The sequence below is a fragment of the Xyrauchen texanus genome, chromosome 31 (genome assembly GCF_025860055.1).
Source record: "Xyrauchen texanus isolate HMW12.3.18 chromosome 31, RBS_HiC_50CHRs, whole genome shotgun sequence".
Lineage (NCBI taxonomy): Eukaryota > Metazoa > Chordata > Actinopteri > Cypriniformes > Catostomidae > Xyrauchen > Xyrauchen texanus.
In genome coordinates this window covers 37,596,795-37,604,303 of record NC_068306.1, presented here as the reverse complement: position 1 = coordinate 37,604,303, position 7,509 = coordinate 37,596,795, and the positions used below count along the sequence as shown (strand labels likewise).

Here is a 7,509-nt window from a genome sequence, read left to right as displayed (position 1 = left end):
CTCTGTGTCTCCCGCTCACCCTTTCCCTCTCCCCTAGGTTCCCAGGAGGCTGGGTGAACCACTGGCTGATGGAATGGCCAGAAAGGCAGTGTCTCCTCTCCAGAGATGGGGGGGGGGGAGATTAACGAGGAGGAGGGCAAGATAGTCAGCTGATCAGCGGGAGAGCAAGATAAAGGGGAGCCAGAGATGCCAGTTCGAGAGAGAGACACACACGGTCACTGTATATGTGTGCATCATTGTTTTATGTTGTTTTAAGTTGAATTTCTGTCATTAAAGTTACATTGACTGTACTGCTGGTTTCCGCTTCCTCCTTGCCCATCCTTTACCCATTACAATTTAAATAAAATTCTTCTAAGGCTTTATTAAATATATTCTAAATTATAAACTATATATATTATTTTTGTGTCTCCCCTTTACATAAACCTTGCCATTAAACTGTACATAACAAAACATATAAAATAATTTTTTTTTATAAAATAGGCCCCAGTAAACAATAACATCGAACCCACAAAATGAACAAATGACCTCAACAGCAAGTCAAACAAGGTCGAAAAAAAAAAGAGAGCCAGTCAGGAGGCAGTGGGAATACAACAGAACAACAAACCCTCTCAGGCTGCATCAGTAAAATGCATGATGTGAAGTATATATTGTTGATCGAGTGCAAAATGAAATGATCCACTCACACCAATGATTTAATGAAGGCTTGTCGTGGGCATGTAAAAGTCCTGCATCCATCCTTGGCATCAGTTCACAGCATAGCATGATAAAGCAGTGCGAAGTTTACCTTTTGTTGGTGCAGTTATTTTTTACACTTTTTGAATCCATCCCGCTTCATTTGTGTAGCTCTAGCGAAGTCCGGAAAAACCATGATGTTTGGTCCTCCCTGCACAACTTGCCTTTATTCCTCACCGCTCGTAGAACAAAGTTGAGGTAGCAACCAGGTATAAAGTGACAGTAATTAAAGTGCAACTCAGGACACGTGTGTGTGTGTATCAGATCAGTCTCTGAGTATTGAGGAGTCTGATGGCTTGGGGGAAGAAGCTGTTACACAGTCTGGCCGTGAGGGCCGAATACTTCGGTACCTCTTGCCAGATGGCAGGAGGGTAAAGAGTTTGTGTGAGGGGTGTGTGGGGTCATCCACAATGCTGTTTGCTTTGCGGATGCAGTGTTTTTTGTAAATGTCTTTGATGGAGGGAAGAGAGACCCCGATGATCTTCTCAGCTGTCCTCACTAGCCTCTCCAGGGCTTTTGCGGTGCAAGTCCGAAACCAGGCCTTGATGCAGTTGCTCAGGATGCTCTTAATTGTCCCTCTATAGAATGTGGTGAGGATGGGGGGTGGGAGATGTGCTTTCCTCAGCCTTCAAAGAAAGTAGAGACGCTGCTGGGCTTTCTTGGCAATAGAGCTGGTGTTGAGGGACCAGGTGAGGTTCTCCGCCAGGTGAACACCAAGGAATTTGGTGGTCTTGACGATCTCCACAGAGGAGCCGTCAATGTTCAGCGGAGAGTGTTCACCTTGTGCTCTCCTAAAGTCAACAACCTTCTCTTTTGTTTTGTCCACATTCAGAGACAGGTTGTTGGCTCTACACCAGTCCATTAGCCGCTGCACCTCCTCTCTGTATGCTGACTCATCGTTCTTGCTGATGAGACATACCACGGTCGTGTCATCGGCAAACTTAATGATATGGTTCGAGCTGTGCATTGCTGCACAATCGCGAGTCAGCAGAGTGGTGCATGGTAAACGAAACCTTCTTTTATTTTCACCTGCTGTGACCTGCTGCGCTACTTCATGCAACAGAAAAAGAGCTGTTCATGTTCTATTTCTCTACTTAATATGGCCTGCAAGCCAGCAAATCCAATCCCATATTTTCACCCACAAATAAGCATGATCGATTAACTTTGTCTCCATCAGTGCAAACTAAGCCCCTTTAGCCGATGTGATTGCTCTTAGGTGCTCTTGCGCTATTATTATTAACAGACATCAAACCTTGCTCCGTTCTTCACCCCTTATTGCCCGGAGTCTGCTGAGTCCAGCACAGCTTTCTTTACCAATAATATACCGAAGTACTAAAACTAAATAAGTAACAGGACTGCTTTTCACAGTTGCATCTCCGAATTCACCTGATATGTTCCTTGTTCTGTATTAGTTTCTCTCATTGGGAGTCATAAGTCTTTCTACTGCTCTATAACGCATATACAGGTATTTCCCCATCATTCTGGCACACTCACGTTTTTTCTTCACTCCCGATAGGATAATATTTGTGTTCTGCTGAAGAAAGGAAGACATGGGATGGCAGGAGAGTGAGTACATGATAAGATAATTTTAAATTGTTTGGTGAACTACCCTAGTGAAAAAAAAGTATACTTTATTGTATTTGAAATATATTCTCTTTTTTCAGCTGTATATTGCAAATATACTAACACAAATTGAAATATCTTTAAATATATTTAAAGTATATTAGCATCATGCTTTTACCAATTTTCACAATACAACTTTTAACAAACTTTAAAATAATTGTACTTTAATATATTATCTAAAAATATATTTGAAGTGAAAATTCTGTTTATTTTTTTTAAAAGTGAATTAATTAGCATTTTACTTAAAATATATATTTTAGGCGAGTGGCCATCAGGCGCAAGTGTAACAATGAGCATTTCAGCAAGAAAAAATAACAATGCGTGGTTTGTGTGTGGCTGCTGTTCCAAAATGTTTTATTTATTTTTGTTTGTTTCTTTAAGAGTTCTTTTAATTTAAAGGCATGGTTGGTGTATCTGCCTCCCATCGGCAGTTTAAATTATAGCTGTTTATCCTGCTATTTTTTGGTACCTATAGTAATAGGCGGAACTATTCATTGCGGCGCTAGTGTTCCGCCCGTAACTAATTAAGAAAACACCTGTAAGACGACAGAAAATAAACGTGGGCAGACACACATAGAAGAAAGAAGATGAGGAGAAAAAAAAGGAAGATTTAGCCCCTCATAACCCTGGTGAAGACTAATTATCAGTATGCTTCAAGTGTGTTAATGATTAGTTAACTTGAAGTGTGCTATTTTGGAACAACTAATTTTGTACCAAGTATATTTTAGTTATTAAATTGTAGCAAAGCATAACCTTAAGTATATTTTTTTGTACGTTTGTGTACTAAATTGGAACAACTTCAAGTATACTTAAAGTATATGCCTGTATGTTTTGATTGAATTTTATTTGGTAAAGGTTGCAATGGTAAACTAGATTAAAAAGTTTGAGTACAAACTTTAAGTTGGCTTGTGAAAGTTTGGACCAGAAAGTTTGAAGAAGTTTAAAGTAGTTTGAAGTTTAAATTAGTTTAAATTGGTTTAAAGTAGCTTATAGTTTAAAGTAGTTTGAAGTTTATATTAGTTTAAATTGGTTTAAAGTAGCTTATAGTTTAAAGTAGTTTGAAGTTTAAAGTAGTTTATAGTTTAAATTAGTTTAAAGTTTAAATTAGTTTGTAGTTTAAACTCGAGGGAACCAGAGGGGTAGGAATTTTAATTTCATACCTGTACCACGTTGTCCTGAGTCGGGAAACACTGGATCACGATGTGATTAAAAGTGCAAGCTTCACTTTTAAACAATCAGGATAGGATTAATATTTTACAGGGACTACATCCTGTTACATGCATGACAAATGTATGAGTTTGTTGATATCTCAATTAATGTATTTTGCATTATATTTGTGTAATTTCACACTTGTTGTAAGATTGTAACTTTCTGTTTCAATTCTCCCACAGTGTTGCATTCAAATGGATGACAAAGGTCCACGAATTTCTTGATCATTACATTGCATCACAACAGGTAAGCAAAACAGTGTTACTTTTCTGCAGGTAATTAGAGGGTATGCATTATTGTCAAAAATATACGGATGATAGGGAAGACAACACTTTGAAACGTGAAATTATATTTTATTTTGGAACAAACTATATAAACTAAACAAGAACAATTAAATAATTTTCTCAGAACACAAACAAATTAAATAAATTAAGAAAAATGGTTGAGGGAGCAGGCTATTCTGCTGAGCTCTCCCTCTCGCGGATCTGCAGGACCCGTCTGTTAAGGTGCTTCAGCACAAGTTTCATTGGCAGTCTGTCGATGATGTCGTCTGGGTTGCCAGAGAAGACGGTTGACGGCACAATGAATACCTCCGACTCACTGCTGAGGAATGTGCAGGTGTCGTTGACCTCAGAGACACCAATGATGTCTACCTCAGTTTCCTCAACCTGGCCCTCAGGGATCTGTGGAAACAAACCAGTGTGGGAAATGTCAGTGTATTAGTACTAAAAAAAACACCTCACTGTAAGTATTTCTTTTTGTACAATTTTGCTTTCTGTACATTTAAATTCTTGTTTATTGACCTGTTGTATTAGAAAACACACTTGCAATTCTAGCCTATTATCAGATTACAGTCATGCTGATATTCTGAACAGTTATGCTTTTGTTCATGTGATATTTATTAATTGAAATGTAGGTTTACATCTCCAAAAAACGTTTCCTCTGTTTCAGTGTAAACTATGGCAGCAGTAGTGTTGTGCATTATGTACCTGCACAGACGTGTAGGCCGAGGACTGGAATTTCCTCTGGCCGTTCTTAAAAATGCAGGGACGAAGGTGTGTGAGCACCACCTCGTCACCCACGTAGAGGTCCATCAGCGCCTCATCCCTCCACAGCGACACGTCAAAGGCCTTTCCTCCACACTGGAGCCGCATGTCCAGAATGGGGACGTTGGTTCTAGTCATCCTCGTGCCACACAACTGGAAAAAGTAAATTTATGGGTGAGTATAATACAGTTCTGTTTCTTAGTTATGTTCCTGGAGTTCCACAATTGCACATTTTGAATTGTTCTTTTATTTATTCAATTTGTTAATTACACGATCATTATCATTTTATCACTGTTTTTTCGTTTTTTTTTTAGGCAACTTGTAACTGGATGATGAGGAGGTAATGATGTTAATTTAGTACATTATATTAGATACTGCAAAAAGTATTAGACGGATAGAAAATATACATCTATGATCTTTCCCTGGAGGCTGAGGTATCCACCCTGAGAGATGTCGTCCTGTTCTTCTCCACTCATCAGTGGGGAAGCCGGACACAGGGCATGTTTGGCCTGCATCATTGCCTCCTCTGTGATCTCCATTGGAACCGTTTTGAATTTCAGGGTTCCAGGACCCACAAACAAATGTATCTGTCCGTATGCATTTGATATAGTGTGTTTTTGGAGTACATAGCTCACCCCCTCCTCAAACTCCGGGGTAAAGCCATCTTTTTTATTTAAATAGGTTTTTGACCCGTCAGAAAGGGCACTCAAACACTGCGTTTTAAATCTTCCAATATCTATTTTCCGTCCCTTTGTGAAGCTCTGGGCTCGCTGGCTCAACTTGGTTGCAACACACTTGCAAGTCAAAAATGCAGTTGGAGTTGGAGTTGGATTTTAGCACTTAAACTTCAAACATACAGTGTGAGCAGTGTAGTCTGATTACAACATTAATGACTCTGAGCCGGTTCTTTTGAATCTACAGTGTGACCAGTGTAGTCTGATTCCCAAACAAATTACTCTAATGAGCTGGTTCTTTTGAATCTACAGTGTGAAACATACAGTGTGACCAGTGTAGTCTGATTCCCAAACAAATTACTCTAATGAGCTGGTTCTTTTGAATCTACAGTGTGAAACATACAGTGTGACCAGTGTAGTCTGATTCCCAAATTAATGACTCTAATGAGCCGGTTCTTTTGAATCTACAATGTGAAACTTACAGTGTGACCAGTGTAATCTGATTACAATATTAATGACTCTAATGAGCCGGTTGTTGTGAATCTACAGTGTGAAACATACAGTGTGACCAGTGTAGTCTGATTCCCAAATGAATGACTCTAATGAGCCAGTTCATTTGAATCTACAGTGTGAAACATACAGTGTGACCAGTGTAGTCTGATTCCCAAATGAATGACTCTAATGAGCCGGTTCTTTTCAATCTACAATGTGAAACATACAGTGTGACCAGTGTAGTCTGATTCCCAAATTAATGACTCTAATGAGCCAGTTCTACAGTGTAGTGTTAAAAGTTTAACTTAGTTGCTAGATAGATAGATATTTACCCTTAGATATATAGAGAGATAGCTATAGATAGATAGAGAGAGAGAGAGATAGATATTTACCCTCAGATAGATAGATAGATAGATATTGACCCTCAGATAGATGCTAGCACGTTTTTAGCATGTTTTAGCATGTGGCTATGAAGATTTTAGGTCATTACTTTTTGGCTGCTTGATAAAAGAAATCCTCTGAGGGAGAGAGGGAGAGACGCAGGGCTGACAGGCCCTTTTTGTCTGCGTGTGTGAAAATGTCAGTTGGGATTTAAATTTCTGAACATTCCGCAATGTTAAGTCAATGGGAGTTTTTTCCGAGTTTGATCGTCATTTTTAGGAAAACCGTAAGTCCGATCAGTTAGAAAAGATATAGCACACTATTCGGGATTAGTCTGAAGGTCTGTGCCGAGTTTGGTGCCTGTAGCTTAAAAGCTCTAGGAGGAGTTAGATACCGAAATTTCACCGCTAAGAAGAATAATAAGAAGAATCGGTATAAGTTTAAGTAGGATTTCAGTAAGTTGGCTCTCACAAGCCAACTTAACTAGAAAAAGTTCGTCGAGACAAACTTTAAGTTGGCTTGTGAAAGTTTGGACCAGAAAGTTTGAAGTTTAAAGTAGTTTGAAGTTTAAAAGTAGTTTGAAGTTTAAATTAGTTGCTAGATAGATAGATAGGCACTCAGATAAATAGATAGATAGAGAGATAGATATTTACCCTCAGATAGATAGATAGATAGAGAGAGAGAGAGAGAGAGATAGATAAATATTGACCCTCAGATAGATAGATAGATAAATATTCAAAAATTTCATTTCATGGGCCGTCCTACACCATTGTAAGTCAATTTGGGCAAATTTGGGCAGCTCCTGCCCCCCAGGGGTGCAACTTTTACCCCATATTGAGGCATGCATCTTACAGAGCCTGCCAGCCTCTTCAAATGTAGCAAATCACACGTTTCTGCGAAATCCTCGCTCGGAGCTGTGATGCGTCAAAGTTTGTCGCAATGTAAAGTCTATGGGATTTTTCGGGCGCTTTTTTGCCCCTGGGGCAAACACCGTACCCCCGATCGCTTATAAAAGTCATAGCACACGTGTCCTCAATAGGCCGTTCGATTTGACACCTCATTCGTGGGTCTACGCCAAAAGGTGCGGGACGAGTTAGGTGCCGAAGTTTTGTACGGAGATATAAAAATAAAAACTAGATAGGTACATTTCCTGAAGAAAATGTGAGTGGTGCTTGCCGTGGCAAAACTCGTCAAATAGCCTGCTTGAAAAGAACAGAAATTGTGGTCATAAATAAATCAACCCAGAAGTCTGTATAATTTTCTGGTGCAGAAATATGTGATTTGTTACTAGGTTGCTAGGGTAAGCCCATGTGGTTGCTATGCAGTTAGCAAGGTAATACAATACATGGCTC

At 39.3% G+C, this 7,509-nt stretch overlaps 1 long non-coding RNA gene across 1 annotated transcript; it reads left to right on the top strand.

The window, feature by feature from the left end:
* The first annotated feature begins 2,911 nt into the window (after positions 1 to 2,911).
* Positions 2,912 to 7,269, top strand: LOC127625402 (uncharacterized). The gene is made up of 5 exons (XR_007968281.1): positions 2,912 to 2,984; positions 3,747 to 3,810; positions 4,056 to 4,308; positions 4,516 to 4,784; positions 4,925 to 7,269. It is a non-coding gene; the product is annotated as an uncharacterized LOC127625402 (long non-coding RNA).
* The last annotated feature ends 240 nt before the right edge of the window (positions 7,270 to 7,509 follow it).